This window comes from Anser anser (assembly GCF_964211835.1).
Source record: "Anser anser genome assembly, chromosome: 1".
Lineage (NCBI taxonomy): Eukaryota > Metazoa > Chordata > Aves > Anseriformes > Anatidae > Anser > Anser anser.
Genome location: NC_139720.1, coordinates 75,917,222 through 75,939,113, shown reverse-complemented (window position 1 = coordinate 75,939,113; position 21,892 = coordinate 75,917,222). Strand labels below are relative to the sequence as shown.

The 21,892-nt window shown below is 46.4% G+C and overlaps 1 protein-coding gene across 32 annotated transcripts in view; it reads left to right on the top strand.

Annotated features, from left to right (window-relative positions):
• The window catches only part of PPFIBP1 (PPFIA binding protein 1), a 110,992-nt gene that overhangs the window by 2,922 nt on the left and 86,178 nt on the right, over nucleotides 1-21,892 (top strand). For 21 of the 32 annotated variants that reach the window (XM_083812793.1, XM_083812801.1, XM_083812789.1 and 18 more), the window contains one exon: nucleotides 3,244-3,348. The exons of 9 other annotated variants lie outside the window; for them this stretch is intronic. The gene's annotated coding sequence lies outside the window, so the exon portion shown is untranslated. Of the gene's footprint in view, nucleotides 1-3,243; nucleotides 3,349-9,228; nucleotides 9,426-21,892 lie in introns of those variants that run through there. 2 more of the 32 variants (XM_083812790.1, XM_083812819.1) reach the window with 1 other exon arrangement.

Genomic DNA, 21,892 nt, shown 5'->3' with positions numbered 1-21,892 from the left:
AGTGGAGCATCCTGGAAATTTCTGTGGTGTTAGAGTTTGGTGAAGCCCCTGTCCCACTGCTGACAATCTCCATGCCATTTGTTAAGGTGCTGGTGACCTGTGCCTCAGCTCCTAAATGGCAATGTGCAGGTTAGGTTGCTATACCTGAGGTGGCTGCTTCTCATCCACCTATACCTTTGTTATTTTCTGGCTTCAAAGCAAAGCTCAAGTTTTGTTACTTCTTTAAAGATCTGTGATTATGTTCTGGCCTATTTCTGTACGGCCTCGCTTTGGCAGGCAGGCATTGTTGTGTTTGCTCTTCTTGTGTGCAGCTTCTGTGTACAGCTGTGTATTAAGAATAAATAAAAACACTTAATACCTTAATAAATAAAACCACTTAGTACCTTCCTAAATTTAGGCTGAGTGGTGTTCCCCCCATTTGTCATTGTGAGATCCCATTAGTCATCTCACTAGCGACTCTGCTCTTGGATGCAGTCCAAGAGAGGTAAACTACATTGCCTTGCCTTGTGTTTACTGCTGGTGTCTACACCCAGGCACTCACTTAACATCTATTCATCATCTGCTATGAATTCACACCCTGCCTTGCCCTGCTGTATATCCGTTTGTGTGCCCAGAGCCCAGGTTACGTGTTGTGGTGTCTCCTTAACAGAAATACCATGTCTTGTTCTCCTCCTGTGCCAGTCTTTGCATGTGTGCTGGCTGTTCTGGCTGCAGCGGGACAAGGGCATCAGCCTGCCCTGTGCCTTGGTCGGACAGTGAGCGATATTGCTGGAAGGATCTCTGCTGAACAGGTGATCTGTGAGTGGAGGATCTCAGAAATCAACAACGTTCACTGTTCAGATAGCGCTTTGAAGACAGTGGTTTTATGAACACTAATCTTTGTAGCCTGTCATAGGAAAGACAGTGTGTTACTTCTGAGAGATTACATCTCCTGGTTCTTGAGAAGTCAGCACCCAGTCCAGTATTAAAGCTTGGTCCTTTTGGAGGATGGTTTTTCTCTTGCCACAGGATTGTTATCAGCAGCTGTTACATCTCTAACTTCAGGCGACTGAGAGCTCAGCAGATGGGTACGCTGAGCTGTAACACCTATCTTGGTGCCTTTCTGGTAGGATCTTTGCCTTGGCTCTCTCCTTGCTCTGAGTGCCCTAGCAAGGGTGTTCAGCCATGAACATACAGCAAGATGCAGGCAGTGATGCATCAGTTTTCCCCCTCTCTGTTTCCACCCCTCTCTCCCCAGTTGGCTAGTGTTTTGGTCCAGCTCAGGGAGAGAAGACTGGACATTTGTTATTTTTCTAACAGTGTTTGCTGCCAAGATCATAACTTTAATTCTGTGTAAATAATTGAATTTTCCATCAATAATTAAGTCATCACACTGGATTTTCAGTTGCTTGCCCATTGTGTATGCATTGCCCTTGCTACGGGCATATGTGATTTCCTGATACCTTTAACTTCCAGAGCATTTTGCCCCTCTGTGACTTACGTTGTACATGAGGAAAATGTGGTGTTTTAAAGCTTTATGCTTTTTCGAACTGCTCTGCTTCTGTTTCTGTCAGAAGGCCAAGATAAACCAATTATGTAAAGAGCTGATTTCTTTTCTCAGTGGAAATATATTTAGATACAGGTCTTGAAACCGGCCATAGCTGTATTCTTCCTTCTCCCTGTGCCCTCCTTAGCCACCTTCATCTGTAACAGAGAAGGCAGGAGGAGAATGTGGAAGGGCTTGGGCTGTGCAGTCCAGCCTGGCAAACCCAACTGATCCCCAGCAGTTTTTCCCCTGGGTGGGAGTCCTGCACTGTCTTGCTTTTGACTGCTTTGTCCCTCCAGGCCACGAGAGCTAAAGTTTCACCAGTGCTGTCTCTGTGAGAGGTGATCTGTGGGGGGAGTGCCACTAAATCTTGCCCTCATTGCTTGCATGCTGCATCTTTTCCTGCATGTTGTCTCAGGACCACGGGGAACAGCCCCTGGTGTAGAGTAGAGATTTTCTTCTCTTTCATCAAAAGCATGGCACAAGTGTGAATCTTGCTAAAACTGCTGGGAGATGCAAAAGCCAAAACATGTGAGATTACTTAGGCAAGGGAGATTGGATAACCTGTCCGGCACCAGGCTGGTGTCCCACTCTCTGTTAAGGTAAGGCTGCTTGCTGTTGCTCTGCCTCATTAAGCCATACTGGTTGTGCCAAAGAACCAGGGCCAGAGGCCATTTAAGGAGTCTCTGGTTCACGGTGCCAGAAGTAAGACAGAAATAACAAAAAGTCTGACTTTAAGCAGCCATGTGCATGCATCTTGATGGCAGTCACACTTCTGGTAGGCACAGTGCTACAACTCTTGAATGAATAAAATCCCATTGAATGCCATCTGTGAGCAAAGGGCTCCAAGATCGAGTGCACTGGTCCAAAATTTGATTTGTACTTGCATCTTTCTTTGAAGGCTTTTTTTCCTAAATGTTAGTGGAGAACTTACGGCAAAGACTTGAGTCAGCTATTACAGCATCTACAGCATCAGAACTCTGAACTGGGGAATCTTAGCACTGTTAAAGGCAGCCCTATAATTATGTCTCTGATTTAAAGTGTGCTGATTTATGCTAGCGGTTATCTGATTTTTAAAGTTTTCTCGTAACTCCAAATGTGGCAGAAGTGGGAGGACAACTTTTTTCTTGCTGTATTACAGATGTGGGAAAATAAGTGGAAATTATGATGATAATATGGTCTTACATGCCTGTTCTCAAGCTGATCAATTCTGAAACAAAAATCTAGGGGAAAAGTGTAGTGTGTAATTAAAATATGAAAGTAGGAGATGACCCCAAATAATTCATAAGACTGCAGTGGTTCTGAAGGGAGATACAACGTTCCCAGACTTTAGCTGGTAACAGAACATAGCTTTCATGTGGTAAAAACAAGCAAGCTGCTGAACAGCCCAGCCCCCATCTCCTCATTTTCAAGTTTTCCCCTTGTAGTGATCTTTTATGAATGACAGAATCAGGAACACACACACACTTATCAAATTAGCAGTAGGATCCCTTCCTGAGGAAGGGTGGTGACTGATCCCGTGACAGCTTTACACGTGGCTGTCCCTGTGCTGTGTGGTGGGCATGGCCTCATGAACCTGATTCGCTTGTGGTTATGTGGTTGGACATCCATGGGCTGAATGACTGGCTTTGTGTGAGGAATAGGACATCTCACGGCAAGTTCTGAAATTCAAATAGAAGGTCCTTAAAAATAACGATGTATTTTTTCTTTTGTCCAAGGAAAGGAATTCAGGGAGTGAATCAGAAGCTGTTCTATTGGCGTTTGCCTCTCGAAGCAGAACTCAGCAGAACTTTGGAACTGGTTTCCCTCTCTACAGCAGTGAGGTACGGTTAAGGTTTGATAACGTTCATGCTTGAAGGGAGTGACCAAGCCATGGCTTGCGCAGGCTGCGTTCAGTTCATCGCGGTAGTTTCTGTGGCTTGTGGTTTATTGCTGGCTACTGCTTTCCTGGCGACCCCTAAGGGAAAGGGCAGGGGCAGCATGCTTGCTGCACACCCAGCAGTTGATCTGAGGTTCCTGCAGTCAGTCACCGACTCTGAGGATGTGCTGGGTTTACTTGGTGTGCTATGTGACACTGAAAGGCTTTTGGCAAGGCAGCTGTTGAACTGAGCAGAACCTCCAGTGTTCAGCGAACTTCAGTGCCATTCAAAGGATCTAGAGTTGTCCAGAAAGTCTAGGTAGGTGTTTTCCTGAAGTCTTGACTTGATATTTTCTCTTTAAAGTATACATACGCATTAGCTGTAGCTATAGGTTCAGGGAGAAATCCAGCCTCAAAGGTATAAGCATTGTTGAAGCAGGTGAGCTATTTTAAGTGGCCTGAATCACAGGGAGTGTAAGTATGGGGAGAATAATGTGCAGGCCCTTGGAGGCTGGTCTCTGTGTTTTCAGAAGTCATGAGATTGGCATGTGAAGGTGTGCGTAGGATCAAATTAAGGTTGTGCAGAGCATGATGCTAATAATTAACATCTGTCTCAACCGGCAGGTGACAAAAAGTATCTTCATTGTACAAAAGCGTTGAGCTGTTGCTGTGTTTCTGAACATAGTTATTATCCCGCATGGCTGTAGCACTGGTCATGGGTTCTACACAGCTCAACAAGGGCACGGGCAGTGTGGGTTTGTAAAAATCACCCTTGCTGTATGGATGCTGCTAGAATCTGTTTTTCCTTAGCCTTGGGTCAGGTACTCAAGTCATGAAAAAGTCCTGCAGAGGTGAAGCATTGGCAAGGAGAGAGGGAGCATGTAGCTAATTGGGATTTCTGCAGTTAGAGTGTAGAGGGATATTAATAGATACCAGCCATGTGACTGCTGTTCTACCTTGCTGTGTAAGGCTTTCTGGTAGATTCAAAGTGTCTTCTCTACCACCTAGCTTAAATGTAGCACTGGTTTATTTTTGTCCATCCCGGAGAAGTGTGTAGAGTGTGTTGCCTCAGAGAGCTGCAGAGAATAGGGTGCAGATGGAGGCAAGGGCATGGATGGGGCCATGCTGGGGAAGTGGTGGCTGTGTGGGGGCCAGGAGCAATCCTGGTGCTGGGAGCAGTGTTGGATTCCCCATCCAAATGTCCATGCTGGAAGGCAGGCTGCTGTGATGGGAGGTGGTGGCGTAATGAATGGCTCTGCTCCCTCTGCTGCTCGGCTGGAGCCTTTTTGCTCTCCCTCCTCTCATGAAAGCACCTCTGATAGGCTTTTGCTCAATGGGTGGGGAGGGGTGGTACATTGAGGTCCTTTTATGAGAACGAGACAAAAACTTAATCCTCCCAAGATGATGATGTGCTGAAAATGCAAGGTCCTCTGTAGCGTAGCTGACAAGCGCTTTGGGTAGCGTACCTCCTGGGGACCTCTCTGTGCTGCAAGGGGGCCCTTCACGTTTTCTCCCCAGTTCCTGTCCACTGCTGTGCACACAGTGGGGCAAGGTCTGCCTCAGGAAGAGGTGGGCGTGTTGACCAGCTAATCTCTGGGAAAGGCACATGGGAGCTAGGTGCCTCCCAATGGTTTGGGTGCTAGCTTTGTAGTGCCTTCTAACCTGCTTTCAAAACAACATTAAGCAAAGGAGGCATTTTTTTACTCTTAATTTAAATCTGTGGGAAGCTGGTTTTGGTTTAGAGCAGGGATCTGAAAAGGCTTGTCAGTTGGATCTTAGAACCATTCAGCTTTTTTTTTCATGTAACCAAAGTTCATTTAACATGTGACAGCACTTTTAATTTACGTTTTTAAAGGAAACATCAATGGAAAGTTCAGAAATGCATATTTATGTATCTTGGCTAAGCTTGGGTCTAAGAACTTGTTTTTCTTCTTTAAATGAAAGAGAATTTTTTGTCTTAGGTTGGGATTCTTTTCTGTTTTTGTGTTTTTTGTCCTCTCCAGAAAGAGCATATAGTGGCTTACATTAGTCTACCTCTTCCTTTGGGTATGAAACCTGTTATTAACAGGTTCCAACCAAAAGTGTCCTCTCAGAGGTTTCCTAACATGTCCTGTTGGTGTTCCACCTCCCATGCAGTGCTGGGCAGGTCCATTGCAACCTCTGACAGTGCTGGTATAGAAACTTGTTTCCAGGGGTGTCCACAGGACCCACAGCACAATCAGGAATTTGGACACCGTGTGAGTGCGTCTTTTCTCACTGCCCTTGGTGGGGGTGCAGATGTGCCCCCCTTACACTCCCTAGCCTCGCAGGTGTACGCAGCATAGCTGTGGCTGGGGTGTTTTTAGCATGGGCCAGTCTGACTGCTGCCGAGAGCGGTGAAAGTGCCTTGATGGTCTCTAGACCCTGTGCTTCCACCCATGGCGGCAGCACCCATACGCCCCAAAGGCTGTGATGACGTTTCTCAGCAAGCTTCCTGTGGATTATGAATCCTTTCCCCCTTCCAAGCCTCCACAGGAATTAATGAAGCAGTATCGATGATTCAATTGCATAGATGGGTGAGCGTTACATGCCAGGAGTAGTAACAGGTCCCTCGTCCGTGGACATGCTTCTGCAGCAGCGTCTGGCTGGCTGTCCCTCTGTTTGCAGCACTGCTAGAGAGCATCCTTTCTGTTAACAGCTGTGAGGCTTAAAATGCAACGTGGAGGTAAGAGCATTGTGATTTGTTTTCAGGGTGGTGCTGGTAAACTTCCTGCAGCTTGGTGGGGAAGATAATCGTGCAGGTTTGGGCTCCATTGTTGTGACTGTGTCTAAGGTGAATATAAGAAAAATATTTTGGTCGAATAGGCTTTCCTCTGTTTTTATCCAAAGGGAAAAATCTGTTATGAGCCTGATATATTGTTCTCATTACTGAGAGTTTCTGAATGGGACCTGAATCTGTAATTACTTGCACGTCCTTATCTGTGTGATGCAGTCTTTTCCAGGTCAGTTGTTTGGCTTTCAGAATCACTTGTCATGACACACGCTCTTAAATCCACATATGCAGAAGTGCTTGATCATAAAGATGTCAATATGGCAAATGGCATTTCTTTTGGAATTGTTTTGGGCATCATGATGGAAATGGCTGCTGATGACCAGCGTTTGTTCTGCTTATAGAAGCTCTAGAGCTGCTGAGGGAAAGGAGGGTGATGTGCAGAGAAGTTGGACAAGACATTTGTCAAAAGGCTTTCCCATAGAGAGGAGGGACCGATCACCTGCAGTGACTGCCACATATGCTGCTTGGGAGGAGAGGGGATGTCTTCTAGCCCTGTGTGGTGATTGCCTGTGTTGATTCAGTGATTGAAAACTTTCCATAGTAAAAGCAGTTCTGCACAATCCCAAACTTAACATCCCCTTCCTTCTTCATTCCACTTGGTGAGTGTTATCAGGCATTACAAAGAGCATTGAAAGTGAGGTTGGAAGCTGGAACCGTGTTTGCCCTGCTGGTGGTGGCAACATTGCAAGGATGGAGTCCTACCACGTCTCCAGAGAGCTTTTTGTTATAGTAAAACCACAGCAGGCCCTTGGAGATCGCCTCCTTTTGTACAGGGTGGTGGCAGGTAGAGCTAGATACATTATTCCTTTTGGACCAGGCTGGGAGGCTGTCCCTCTGTTGCCTGCGTGTTACCTAGTGGTGGATGTTTTTTCCTTCTGACTTGGCAGAAGTGCTAAAGCAGTACCTGGAGCTCAGGGCTACCTTCTGCAAGAGGCCTCCATGCTGCTATCTCTTTCTAAAATCCTTTCGAGTCTTCAGCTTCTTGCGCTCAGACCTTGTGGTGCGTAAAACTCCCTCTTCCTCTGCTCTCTTTCAGGGAATTTTTACAAATAAATCAATAGCTGTCTAGTTATGACAGCGAGAAGAAAAAGGCTGTAATGTCTCCATGACTACCTAAAAAGTACTTGCAAAATGCTAATGGAAGAGAGTGCCCTACAATTATCCCATACATTCCTTGCATGCAGACTGAAAATCGTTTGCATTAGTTAAGTAATTGTTGCACGCTTGTCGGGTGTTTGGTTACTGCAATAAATTTTTGTTCCTTTAACCTTGTGAGGCTGAAAAAATGAGTTGTTTTAACTAGAAAACTACCTGACCTGAGCTCTTGGTAGATGAACTGATTGTAAATGCACCAGCTAAATCCAGCTTTTTTTCCCCTCGTGTTTCATGTAGCATCTGAAAAGAGACAGCTTGTGGCAAATTAGCTAGGGTAAGACTACAAAAAGATTGAATTATTCCTGTTTGAACAGCTCACAGCGTGCAAGCACTTGCTGGCTGGTTTGTACATAATCTGTATCTTGGATGAGTTTGCCAGAGCTTCTGCGATTGAGAGGAAAGTAAATAATTTCCAACTGGAAACCTTGCCTTTGATGTAAATGATAATTTATTCATTCATCAGTAAAAACACCACGGAGACACGATGAGCAAAAATTGTGGTGAGTCTGTGTTTGAGTGTCTCACAATAAATGCCTGGGCCTGTTTTGTTCTGTGAAGAGAAGATGTTTGACGTGCTGTTCTGAAAAGTCACTTTGCTCCTAGTGAAATACAATGCTGGTATGAAAATGCAGTTGTCAAAGCATATGGGAGGTCGTCCTGTGCATGTAGTTGTGCCTTATGCTGCTCCGCTCACTTCAGGGCATGGCACAAAAATAACAGGGTGCAGAATGAGGTCTGCTGCAGTTAGGCAAGGCTAATCTTACTGTCAGGCACCTGTAGATGCAGAAGTAATTGGGACAAGATAATGTTTCTGTAGGGACTTGCCTTGATACACTGATTTATTGCAGCATCTCTTCTGGAAGGGAGAGACTGAACGGGTAGGGAGGTTACAAACATGTGGCAATAGTTTAGGATTGGTGTCCTGGTCATTCAGGACAGCGCATCCAGCTGGACTAGTGGTGCTAAGTTGGAATTTGGCTGTGATACTGCAGTTAATTCCTCCTCTTACAAAATGTGCTATACCATCTTTTTATGGCTGTGGTGATTCAGGCCTGGCTTCATTGTCACATGTGATGAAGAATCCTGTCGTGCCTTACCTTAAAAAGTGGGGTGAAGTCTTATCCCCTGATAACACTTCCTATTGTAAGGAGACCGAGGCATTTGGCTGAATTAATGATTGACTTAAAAACAACAGAAGAGATCCCTCCAGGCTCTGGGGTTTTGCATCGGGTGTGCTCATCTCGCCGGCTGCCCCTCGCCATCCCAGGTGTGGCAGCTCTCTATCTTGTAAGCTTTCAGTGCCATGTGATCTGGCCAGACCCAGTGCCTCCTGTCCTGTTTGCCACTCCTGGCAGTGATGAGAGGAAGGGGGTCCTCGGCAGCCGACATGTGTGTGACCCCTAGTCACGTTCCCTGCTGGAGGACGGGCTCCCTACCTGCAGCTGTGCCCTGCTGTGTGACCTGCCACTTGCCGTGGAATCCTCTGGTAAGTGCAGAATCCTGTCTTTAATCCTGCTTGTCCAGCTTGCACTACAAAGCCTTGAGGCAGGAACTTTGTCTCCCATCTCCACAGCCTCCTGCCTGGATCTCATCAATGTTTACACAGACATGCAAGGGCAGCCAAAGGTTCTCCGGAGCATGATAGAAGCCATATGTGAGATTAATCCAAATTAAACTGTGTTACACCTTCCACAATAAACAGGAGATTGTAGCACAGATTCAGCATGTTGCATAGCTTTAAGACTATGAAGAACAAAAAGTGAATCCCCCTCCAGAAGTTGGCCATGCCTGTATTAGGCTCGAAGAAGTTTTGAGACAAACCAGTGCTCCAAGCTCACTGTGTGGGCGTTTGCGAGAAGCGAGGCTCCTTGGAAGGATTTATGGGAGAGAGCTGTGGGTGCAGCAGTGCCGAAGATGAAGTAAGGGAGCTGAACAAAGCATGGGCCTGCTCAGCATGAATTTGTGGTTGTGGGCTCGTGTGCTCCTCCCTGCAAGAAAGGAAGAGGGCAGGTTGCGTGCCGTGGGCTGGCCTGGAGCTGGTTAGCCTACCTGATGGGATCTTGCTTATCATCCAGGTACGTGTGCTCACTCCGCGTGTTTGACAGCGATAAGAGTGTGTCCCAGGGATATGGAGACCAGGGGGAGACAATCTGGTCGGGTCAGTCTTCAAGTGGGCAGGAGGAGGCTGCCTCGTTGCTGCAGAGCCTCTTGCGGTGCTTGGGGCATGCTGAGGGTTGGTTGGTGGCCAGGCTGACAACAGGGAGCCTGACACTGGCCACAGAAGCAGGAAAGCTTGCTGCTGGGGGAGCTGGCTCTGGCCCTGACCCTTTTTCCCAGCACTGGCGTGAAGGTGTGGTGGACTTCCCAGCAGGGAGGACAGCCTCGGAGGCCAGGATTATTTTCACTGGATGGAGCCCAGGTCACCCACAGGGACATGAAGCTTTGCCGGCTTGCGTCTTTGGATTAGGCACATTTCTCCCAGTGAGCGTTTACGCCTTGCAGAAAGTGACAAGCCTACAAAAATGTGTGCGCTCTGGGCCTGGTGCTGGTGTCAAAAACTGATGGAGGCGAGTGATGGACTGGTGTGCTTCTGGGCTTAAAGAGAGCAGCGTGGCACTCGGAGGGTTCCCAGCACCACCTTGCAGGAGCAGCCCTGGGGGCTGGGAGTGGGGAGGTAGGGGTACTGTGGAAGGGTTTTGAACTGCAGGTTGGCACGAGAGCTCAGCATGGCTTGTCTGCGGGTGTGAACGTGGCACTATTGCCGTCTGGCCGCCTCCTCTGCCCACGAGGAGATTGTCTGGGTCTGGTGGGTGCCAACAGGCATGTGACCCCTCTGCGGGGCTGGGGAGGCAGTTTCTGACTGTGAGCTCTGATCCTCTGTGCCCATTGCGCCTCTGTTTGAGGAAAGGACCAATTCGGTATTACACAGTGGGAATCACGCGTTGATTTTTCAAGTGTGCTGCTTAGGAGTAAAGTATAGAGGAAATGCTGCTGAAGGCAAGGAAGGAACTTGCTAACTGCGTCCCCTGTACTTGTGGGTCCCTCCTCCCCTTTGCTGCTTGCTCAGCAGATGAGCATATTAACTGCTTGTGGCTGGATTTCCAGAGAGGAGGCTGCCTCTCGAGACTTCCTCTCGTAACTCACATCTGTGATAGATGCAGGCGCTGTCCGTCAGGCTGTGTGATGATTCCTGTCCAGCTGTGTATGTGTGTAGGGGGGAGAGATGTTATTTTGGCATCTGCAAAGACAACTTGCCTAAAAATAGGCTAAAGCCACGAACTTGTCAGCAGAAGTAGCTGTCCCCAAAGTCTTGCTTGTTGCATCTTTCTTTTTCTTCTTCCCCCCCCCTTAAGGAATATTTGTTTGGAATATATACTGCGCCTCAGCTTTAGCACAAAAGTTGATTGTGCTGGGGGACTGAACAGCTGCTGGGGTGGACAAGGCCAGGCTGAGCTCTGCTCGTGGCTCCAGGGCTCAGGTATGTTGCTGCACTCTTTTTCTTTCCTTCTTTCGTCCATCTCTCCTCTTTAGGATCCCGAGCTCATCTGAGATGGGGCTGCCCACCTACATGGTGTGCAGAGCCCTCGCTGCATTGGATTATGTTAGCTGGTACCAGAGACCTGCAGATTTTAGGACTGTGAATCAATTGAGTCTATGAGCAGGAGGAGTGGTTGCTTGGCTGTGCTCTTGTGGTTGTTTTCCATTCACTGACTGCGTTGCTGGGATAGTAAATGGTGGTGTTGAATTTCTGGACAAGGCTTTTGGACAAGATCTTGTCTCAAGATGCTCGGTCAACCACCTACTGTAATGCAGAGTGCCAGTCTGTAGTTTTGCAAATTGAAGCTCTTATGATCTTTGTGTTAATTTAATTTCCTGCATAAGACACGGGAGCTAGATGATTCAAAGAAACACTGCAGACACCTAATCCAGGTAGAAGCAGAATTTCCATATGTATGCATGTGCAATACTTAAAGGTTTCCAGTGGCATCAGGGAGAAAGGACTGATTTTTTTTGTGTGTATTTTTATACTATAAAACTTGTCTGTTTTGAAGAAAACATTTAGTTGGTAGGGTCTGCATAATGGAGAACAGTCAAAGCAAGAATGGAGAAAGCATCAAATTAGTATCTTCTCTGGGTGGTGGGAGGGGGGTGCATTGTCTTTTAAATGAATGTAAAACTGCATTCCAGACAGCTTGTGAACAGTCAAGATTCAGTGGTGGTTTTGTGAGCATAAGGGCTATTATTTTGGCTTCCTGGCTGGATTCCAACTTCAGGAATCCTGATTCAGGGTCAAATGCCTCCTTGCTCTAGACAGGCTTCCTGTACTTAAAGGGGGCCTACAGGAGAGCTGGGGAGGGACTCTGTCACAGAGTGTAGTGGTAGAACAAGGGGGAATGGCTTTAAACTAAAAGAGGGTAGGTTTAGATTAGACATTAGAAAGAATTTTTTCACTCAGAGGGTGGTGAGGCACTGGCACAGGTTGCCCAGAGAAGCTGTGGATGCCCCATCCCTGGAGGTGTTCAAGGCCAGGCTGGATGGGGCTTTGGGCAGCCTGATCTGGTGGGAGCTGTCTCTGCCCATGGCAGGGGGTTGGAACCAGATGGTCTTTAAGGTCCCTTCAAACCCAAGCCATTCTGTGATTACCACCTCCTCTTCCTCCTTCTTTTCCATGGGACCAGTAACTCAATCGCTTTTCCACCCTCCAATGTCCATTGCAATTGAGCCTTGCCCACGTGCGTTGAGCTCAATACTGGCTCCTACAAAGTCATGAGTGCTCAAATAACGCTCTTGCCACCCTTCCTGTGTCAAGTGGCTGAAGAGAAGTATTTGTGGGAAGAGGTGGTCCTGGCTGTGTGTCCCTGTGGAGCAGACCCCTCGCACATTAATCGAGCTCAAGTGAACTTGGGCATCCTGTGAAAGGAGGGCAGTGCTCTGGATAGCAGAGCCTGTGCTTGCCAGGACACCACAGGGTCTGAATGCTCTCTGTGGGGTGTGTATTTATACAGAGCACTATGCTTCTTACGTATGTGTATATATAAATACAGCACTGAAATATTACAGTAAATATATGTATATACATGTATAGAGGTCTATATTATAAAAAGTTTAGTTGCTCTCTGAATTTGTCCATAGGGTACAAGGGCGTTGTTCCTGCACATCTGTGTGCATGACAGGGGAAAACAGCGGGGCGAACTCGCAGGACTTAGGGTTTACCTGAGCGCTGCCTGCTTGTGCTGCTGCTTAGGTGTTGCTGAAACGCGCTTAGTCAAACTGTTGCCTCTGTCTCGCTCTGACTCAAAAGTGCCACGCTTCAATTAAAGATGCAGATGAGAGGTCAAGCTACAGGCACTGCTTGAATTAATTTTTCAATTTAGACAAGCTCTCTGCTAATTAGTGTGTATATCTAAGTCCTGCAGCAGTTTAGTGCTTTTTGTTCTGCCATTTTCCTTCCCTGCACCCTGCCCTCCTGCTGCACTGCTGTTCAAAGTCTGTCTCATTTCAGAAGTGGCTGCCTATCAATAATCAAGTGATGCTCCTCAGGCTGTGTGTATTATAAAACACATTGTGTGTATAGCTGCTTGTATCATTTCCAAATGCTTTTTGTAGCAAGAGCATGATAATACGGTGTGTTTAATCATGAATTGAATTTACTACGGAGTAGTACTGTTGTTAAAAATATCTAGCAGGACTGAAGCTGGGAGCAAGGATGACACATGCAAGTTACCTGGTTGGCGCACTCACTTAACTCTGTGGTATGAAAGAGCTTTCCTGTCCCTTGTCAAGGGCCTGCTGTCTGTCTTCCAGTCGATCTGTGTGCCCCAGCATGATACACTTGTGTTTGGTACTCTGCTTGCACAGTGTGGGTGTAAGAAGCTCTTCCATCCTGCTGACCTTCCTCATTTCTTGAAGCTTAACGTTACCGGTCATAGGAAGTACAGCTACATGGCTTGGTGCTTCCTAAATTGTTTAAAAGGAGCTCTTGGGAATAAAGGCTCTTATTGCTCTTTTTCTTTGCTTTCTCTTCTGTCTGCTAATAATCTTGGCTTCTTGTTCACCGTCTTTTTCCCCTCTTTAAAAAGACTAGGAAAACAACGGTCTTTTTTTTTTTTGAACTGAGTTTGCTACAGTGTCTGTAGGACAAATCTTTTGCTTTTTCCTGGCTTAAAAATACCTCTAGTTGGAGGGAAACTATAAATCTAAAATAAAGAACACTATAGTTTGGCCCTTCTTTCTTGGTTAGGCACAGAGTGATGTAATGAAGGGGCTACCGGGAGGACCAGTGAGATAAATTGTATGGGTTTGAGGACTTTTTTTCATTGCTTTCCTGGCTCTGCCTTCCAGGCAGCCCCACACTTGGCCAAAGTCAGTCCCCAGCTGCTGCAGTGGTAACTCACGGCTCACCTTTACGTGGGCACTCACCCAACTGATCATCCCCATCGCGGCTATGCTGAGCGAAGCAGGAGGGCTGGCTGACGAGGGGCTGCAGCCCCGTTCCCTGCTCCCCTGTGTCCAGCCCTGAGCAATCCCACCTTGTTTGAGCTGGTGACCCTGCCAGCTGTGCACAGCTGGAGCACAACCTGCTCTCGCCCACATCTTCCTCTCCTGGGCAAGCAGGAGCAAAGAGGGGGCCTGGGTTGGAGGCGACCTCAGGGAGGCTGTAGGGTGGTCACACAGCATCTCTATTCCTTTGGTCTTCTGACCAGTGTGGTGGCCCTTTCCCAACCCCTCCTACCCCTTCGGACTGTTTTGGGGCTAATTGCAGCTGCTCGGGGAGCATATAGCTCCAGCTTTTGAGCCAGCAGGTGTGCATATGTCTGGATCATGCTCCCTTGGGGTTCGTGACTAGACCACATCTTCGCAGCTCATACTGTAAAGAGGCAATGACTGACATGCAAGGACTAAAAATATTTTTTTTAAAAAAATCCAAAATTGGTTTAGCCTTACCCAGGCACCTTCTCTGTGTGCTCCGATGTGCAAGTATTAGCATCAAAACTCTGGGTCTAACTCAGTGCTGGCTGGAGCAAACAAATGTTGAGGCGGTGCTCCATGAAGTCAGTGCACAACCCTGTAAAAGTGCTCTTCGAGTCAAAACCAGCTCCTTTATGTTCAGACAGAAAATGCTCCATGTCAGCCTGGGTTAGCAGACTCTGCTGTCGATCTTGTTTGATGCTTGCTTTCCTGACTTCACAGCACCAGTGGGTCTTCAAATTGCATGGTTGTTGTATGGCAAATCCCAGCTGCAATCCTCAACCTGCGGCAAATCCGACAGAGCACATGGTGAAGCGCCCTGCTTAAGCAGGGAGCTGAGGGGACATGTAGTGGTTCACTGGCCCTTTGAAAAGACACTGAGGATGGATTTTGCAAAGCCTAGCCTTCAAAACCATTTCCTGTGCGCTCGCTTTATTTTTCTGTACTAACAAAGCTTATTTTTAAGCTCTGTATCAGTATCCTTGTGTGGAGGCTCTAAGATTACCTGTGCATTTATTAGCGCTAACTTCACAGTGTGGGATTTGCATAGGCTTAACAACATTATAACATGCAATTTGAATTAAAAGTAGTAGAGCCCTTGGATAGGAAGTCAAATCCTGAATAGTTAATATGACACAATTAAGTTTCTTTGTGTCTAGCTAGTAATAATACAAAACTCACAGCGGTATGGAAAGGCTGTTTGGGAACTCAGAAACGTGGAGGTGTGTAGAAGGACTTCTTCGCAAATGCTGACTGTCTGAATTGTTCTGCTCTTTAAAAAACAATTTTCTTCTCCCTTTTGTCTTGAATAGCACTTCTTTTTTTCTGTGTAGAGTTCATAACTACCCCTTTGCTTGAGATGGATGGTTTTAAACAGGTAAAGCAAAGAGGTGTGTGTGTAGTAAGGTGCTGAAAGCCAACGATGGGTTTTCCCTTCCTTGGTGAGAGTTGACACAACTTCTGAGGACTCAGCCAGAAGCAAAATAATCTGTTGCAAACACCTGAGCTGCAGGCAAGGCTGGGTACAAATCTGTGTTCCCCATTTTAGACTCCCTTCGAGGGAGTGGTAGCTGCTTTAGGTCAGTGAGTATTTCCGTAGTGACCTTTTTGGGAATATTTGGTGTCACATAAAAAGTTGAAAAAGCTACAGCAAGACTGGCCATTAAAGTGTGGGTTGCACACGCAGAACCGCAGTGTCAGTATAGAAAAATGGTTCCTGGGTGTTGGTTGTATTTTCTTGCTTTCACAGAGGGGTAGTCTGAAACAGTGTGGGGAAGAGATGCTCTCAGGCCCCCTGAATGAGCTAGCAGCTGAGCCCCGAACCTGAAGCCAGAAGCTGGTGGCTTGCCTGATCTCCCTGCAGCACCACTGCCAGGCATCCTTCAGTACTTCGTGTTATTTAAAGGAAGGAAGTTCATGGATTTCTTCTGGCAAGAAATGGCAGACAAATTCAGGGATATAAAGCATCCTAAATTACTCATCTTTTCCACACAAGTTTTCTTGAAACATTGTGTTTCTATGAGGCAATCTTTTCTAACGATCGACGTATCTGGCCTCATCAAAAACATCTGAAAGAATTTTTTTGGAAAGGAGGGCTGTGGAATAAACAGCAATTAAATAACTTTACAGCTCTGTCTTTTTTGTATTACCAGGGGAAGAGGAGAGTGATTACTTCTTGGCAAATCAGGCTACACAGAGGAGGTCTTTATGAAAGATTGTAGTAAGTGCCCTTGGGAGTAAGACTCAGTACTGCAGTCAGGGAGGGAAGATGCATTTACTGGGCTGCGTTGCTGTTGCATATGTGAGGATTATAGTGGTGTAATGAGCCTGGTAGGAGCTGTGGTAAGCTGGCTGGCTGATTTCATCTTGCAGCAGGTGATCTCTCAGCCTGCGGGTCCCCATCTTATATACAAAAAGGGGGAAAATGGATTAACAATAGGTGGCTTTGCATGTTGGCAGCTCTGTGCTTGAGTTGCATTTCTCTGCAGAAGAGAGCTAGCTGCAGTGGGCTGCTCAGTGCTGTTCACACAGCTCCTGTAAACTCTTCAGCAGTCTGCCTGTCCATTCTCTGCTTAGGTTTTTGTGCTCTTTTGGTTCATCTAGATTCTCCTCTGTGGGCCTCTGTATCATATATAGTCCTGTCTGATGCTTGACTTGTCTTGCTCCCCCTTTTAAAATGAGTGCTGTGCAAGTTTGACATCTGCTAGACCTCATTTTTACTGGGGCAAAGGATGTGCTGTGCCTGCGGGGTTGCCTTGACAAGCTGCAGAGAAGTGAGGGTATGGCTTGTCATCTGCCAGGCTTTGCAATGAGGTGACTCCCTGGTGCTGCTGGTTGCTACAGTAAAATGTTTTCCCTGAGATGATGATGGTTCGGTGACAGACTTACAGACTCTCTTTACTGTGCACAAGACAGTAAACAGTGAATGAATGGGAAACGAAATTTGTGTCAGAGTTCAGTAGCTAAGTTTTTGTGGAAATCAACATAGAATGGTCCAGTCCTCTTTTGGGGCAGTTCATAATGAAGATCTTAATGACTGGCAGCTTACCATCACTAAAGCAATTAATTAAGGCAGCCACTGGGAAGTACTGGGGTATAAATTTAGGACAAGGTGTGTGTATTCTTGGGTCTTCCTTTCTACTGTGCCCCTGAAACCAACATTTTTGCAAATGATGACTTGTCCGGTAGGTAAAGCAGTTGTACTTTATTATCTGGTCAGGTATGGGAGGCTATTTTCCCCCCTACAAATTCACAGGATTCTTAGGGGATATTTCAGGAAACCTAAAAGCCTCTCTACTTTGAAAGATAACAACTGACACTACCACTGAAGCAATCTTTCATATTATCTGTGGAAGGTGCTCTAAGGAGAGCTTGGGATTCACCCTTCTGTGTAGGGGATGGGGGGGCTATCTGTGCTCCACCACCTTCCTGAATACCCTCCTGAAGATGGTCCTTTCCCCACTTTACACAGTGGAAAATAATTAGGTGTAGTGATACTGAAGCCTTTTTGGTATGTCCAAAGTTTTACACAGAAGTTAAAAATTGTGTTTTGCTAAATTGCTATGTTCTAGGAACGTCCTTATAATAGGATGTTTTATAGAGACATCCTTGTGTGGGATGTCTATGGCTTCAAATATTAACTGTCCCCCATGGGAATGATGGTTATTAGGTGATTTCTAAATGAAGATATGGCACAACGCATACTAAATAGTGCAGTTGTTTGCCACTAGCATCTCATGAGTGGTTCTTTCACATTGAGCTTTCATTTTGGCTCCTAAGTGGTTTGTCTCTTTCCTTTAAAAAACAAACAACCCCCCTTCCACAAAACCAACCAAACAGCTAAATATGAAATCTTTATTTACATGTACTTCAGATGAAATACAAACCTAGCTTTAGCTGAACTTGTTTATGCTTAGCTGCTGCATTGGTCAGGGCTGCTTATTCTTCCATCGGTGTGAAAACAGTGTGGGTGGAGTGGGAGAGCTAATAGGACCAAGCTCAGTTGAAGGCTTGTGGATGAAGACAGCTGCTTTCTGGGGTCGGATGTCCCCACCCGGCTCTGCTTCAGGCTATACTGCGATGCATTTGTCCGCTGGGGTTAATTGTGATTTAGGGCTCATTGTGCTTGCTGGATACCTTTACTTGAGCTCTATCTTGTTCTCCCCACAGTATTTCTTAGCTTTTTGCCGTAAACCTTGTGGTCTCTCTGACACCCTGCAGTGCTTGGCACAGCACCCTGAGCTTTTGATGCCAGTGTCCAGCTATTAATAACAGGAGCCAGATTATTGCAGTTGAAGAGAGACTGACACATTACGGCGCAGATTGCAGACCGGTGTCCCCTCTGTGCTGCTGCCTCAAGGACATATGTTGCTCTTCACCTGGGGTGTTTGCTGCAGCGGCCGAGCTGTTTGGGCGCTTGTGGCCACGCAGGGCTCCTCTGGTGCACGTGCAGGATAAAATGCCCCTGGACGAGCAGGCTGCAATTGTGAGCATGGTTTGTATATTAATACCATGGGGGGCTGGGGGGAGACACTGCTGGTGACTTTTTAAGCTGTCTGATAGTCAGTCTGGACTTGTTGTGATAGTCTGGAAGGGGAAAATGATTTTTCATCTTGTTGCTTTTCCCCCGAATCTTTTGCTCTGCTTGCATCTTTTTTCTTGGAAACGTGTGCTTGTTCAAAACGGAATATACAGCCATCTGTTTCTTGAGTGTGATTGCTTGGGTTTTAAAAATCTTCCCCTGAAAGTATGTTCTTGTGCTTCCTGATCTAATCATAGGCTACTTCCCTCCAGACATGAAAATTAAATGGTGAAACTCTTTTTTCCCCCACCCTGTTCAGTACAGACACTGCTTCCTTGGTATTTTTGTCCCTGGTTGGTACAGTCACTGCTTCCTTGGTATTTTCCCTAGGAGAAAATCTGTTGTTTCCTTGTTGCAGGACACTGACCTCTTAAAGGAAGGAGAGAGACTGATAGCTAATGAAGTTTTTCCTCTGAGGATAATGCACTGTAATTGTCAGTGGAAGGGTATTTAATGCTGGTGGCAGCATCCTTGCTTACTCCTTAAAGTGCTCTAATAGGGTGGTTATGAAGAAGATTATTAAATAAAATCAAACTAGACCAGAAAGGCTTGTGGGGGAGTAGGGAAGAGATATTGGCGTTCTTCTTCTTTCAAGGCACAGAAACATTCATTTGTTAGGAAATAACACAGATAAAACTTCTAGCCATCTATCCACTAGCTGCCAGGCACAGAGGGGAATTGGGGCCAGGCTGGTTTGCCAGGGTGGTGGTGGGACATGTTGAGGGGCTGCTCGGCCCTGCCTGGGGATGGATGTCCCTCCTGGCTCTGCAGGGTGCTACCCTTGCCCATCCCAGCTGCTTGGCACCTCTGAGGGTAGTCCCTGCTTGCTTCTGGCCCCGAGCCTTCCCTTCTTCTGCACCAGGGATCATTTGATCATACTTCTGCCCCCAAAATAGCTGTATGATACTGAGAGCTCCTTGGGCAAAATCAACCCACATAGGTTGCAAGTGATCTCAGTTGTCTGGTCCTCTTTCAGAAGTGCCTCTGGGTTGCTTCTGTTCCCAGTGAAGCACATGCTTCATGGAGCGTGGTGTGCGTTTCTCCTTTCATTGGGTTAAAGTAGAAAGTGGCTCTGGAGAGGGGTCTTGCTTTCTGTTGCAGCTGTGAGGCACGTGGGTTGGGGAGTTTCTCGTCTGCCACGGTGCTTTTCCAGGTGTGAGATCAGTTGCCTGCTGTTCTGCTCCTGTCCTGCCCACCACCTGCAGGCATGCGGACCCAAGAGCATCCAGTGTTATCTGTGGGTATCTGAAGATGAAATACAGCTCAGAGAGGAATGGAAGGAGGACAGGGAAAGGGCCTCCTTGCACTTGTAGGTGTGGAGATGACAAACAGCTGCCACCACTATTCATCAGGCAACAGAGCTGATGAACCCTTGTTCTTTACAATTTTGTTTCTTCTCTGTGGCCTTTTGTACCACCGTGACTGGGGTCTTTCTCCTCAGACCCATTTGTTCTCACTGTCCTTCCTGCCCCTTACCTCCAGCATATCTCTTCCCTCCCTTTTGCATCGGTTTGTGGTTTCTCTCCAGTGTTTCTGATAGTGGCCAGACAGGAGTCAACCCATGCGTTGTGTGTGGGGCCAGCCCGTGTGCTTGTGCTGACGGACTGGGCCAAATAAAGCCAGGTATTGTTGAGCTCCTGCAGCAGATTTTAGCCTCGCATGAGGCTGATTTGCATGTGTCTCCTTTACCTACATACGTAGTAGTGTCTCCCGAAGATGTAAGAATGCAGCACCCAGTCACATCTCTCTCCCTTCTGCCAAGTGTGGTCAAAATTGACTAGCGAGTCAAAAATTTAATAGGGTGAGGACTGACAGACAACACTACTCCATAAATTGAATTTCCTTTAGAATCCAGGCCAGAAATACATGGTGAGGGGTTCATGCTGCAGTCATGTGCTTTAAAACTGTGTGGAACAACGTGGTTAGTAGAAATGTTATTTTCAGGATTGTTTGCAGCGCATATAAAAACACATCATCTGAATCCTGTTGTGTGCATGTGTATTAGCACATAACCAGCTTAAAAGGGCTGAAACAACTGACGTGTGTATGGAAAAATATCAAAATAAATGTATAAACCTTTTTGCTTGTGAAGCTGGCAAAGCATCTGGTTAAGCTGATCTTAATTTCTAGATTTTTTTTCCTCAAACCTTTGGCTACCTCTTCTTAATATTAAAAAAAAAAAGATGTATTTTGCTTTTTTACGTGGTAAGTGCTTTTGTTTTGTGCTGTTTGCCTAGCTTCTGCCTCACTTCTCGGCTCTGGAAATGTAGAGTTTGGATGCCTGTGCCTCATTAACAGGGGTTTATAAGTTTGTGTTGTTGGAGCTATTTAAGTTCCTTTTAGGAATGGCAAAGTATTGCTGTGACCAGACTTCAAAGTGAAGGGTGCTTGTAACTGCTGAGGATAACTGAACGGCAGGCATCGTCCTGGAACATGTTACAGCAAGGCCTGTGTGTAAGCCCAGTCCTTTCTGCTAAAGGAATGTTCTGTGCTTATTTCTTGTAGAGCTGAGAGGGAAACCAGTATGTGGCAACACCAGTCGGGTTAAGATGACCAACATTGTTACTGAAGGACCTTTTCTGCATGATGGAGTGTACCAAGGTTGAAGCTGTCTCATAAACCTCCAACCAGGAGGCTCACAGAGGGTTTTCTTGGCTTTTTTTTCATGTGGAGAAGAATAAACCCAAACTGGTGCCTGTGAGAGAGAAAACCCTTCGATAATCTCTTTGTGTTAGTTTATTGATGATAGTGTGACATCCCGTTGTGATCATCTTACCCTAAAAAAGTCAATCCTCTCTAAGAAGGCTGCTGTGGGCTATTGCCCTTCAGTGCCAGGGCTGCTTGAGATGCCAGCTGGTGGTTGGCATTGCTGTGAGGGTAGAAATCTGGAGATCATTGTCTGCCCGGTGTGCTCCAGCATTCCATGGGGTTAGCAAAATCCATGGATTTGGTCACCTTCTTGTCAGCAAGCTTGACAGAACTACAAAAGACGCAGAATACTGACAAGAGCAGTTTTTGTTGGTATCGAGTTTGTGCTATGGAAAATGTCTTTCAGGAGATTGAATTATCTCATATCTAGTCGCACAGGCTTCTTATCACACCGCTTCCATAATGTGGGTGCTGTGGGCATGAGATCTTCAATTAAGTTCATAAAATAATCTTCCATGTCTTCCAGTTACTTCTACATCTCCCACCAGTTGATGTCTATTTTCATAGACCACAGCCCGTTGTTTTGGCTTGCAGAAATCAAGCCATGAGCTAGCTGACAGAAACTGCACAGAGTGGGGCTCTGGTCGGAGACTGACTCAGTTGCTGATTAATATAAAATTAGCCATAGTCTTAAAATTCTTCCATGCATAGATCATGTCTAGTTCCACTTAAACGCAGATAAATTAGCGATTTGAAAGACGCTGTTTACACCTTCTGCAGTTGTAATTTCATTATTCCTACTGTTCCCTACAAGTGCTTTGTTAAATGACCTATCTGGTATTC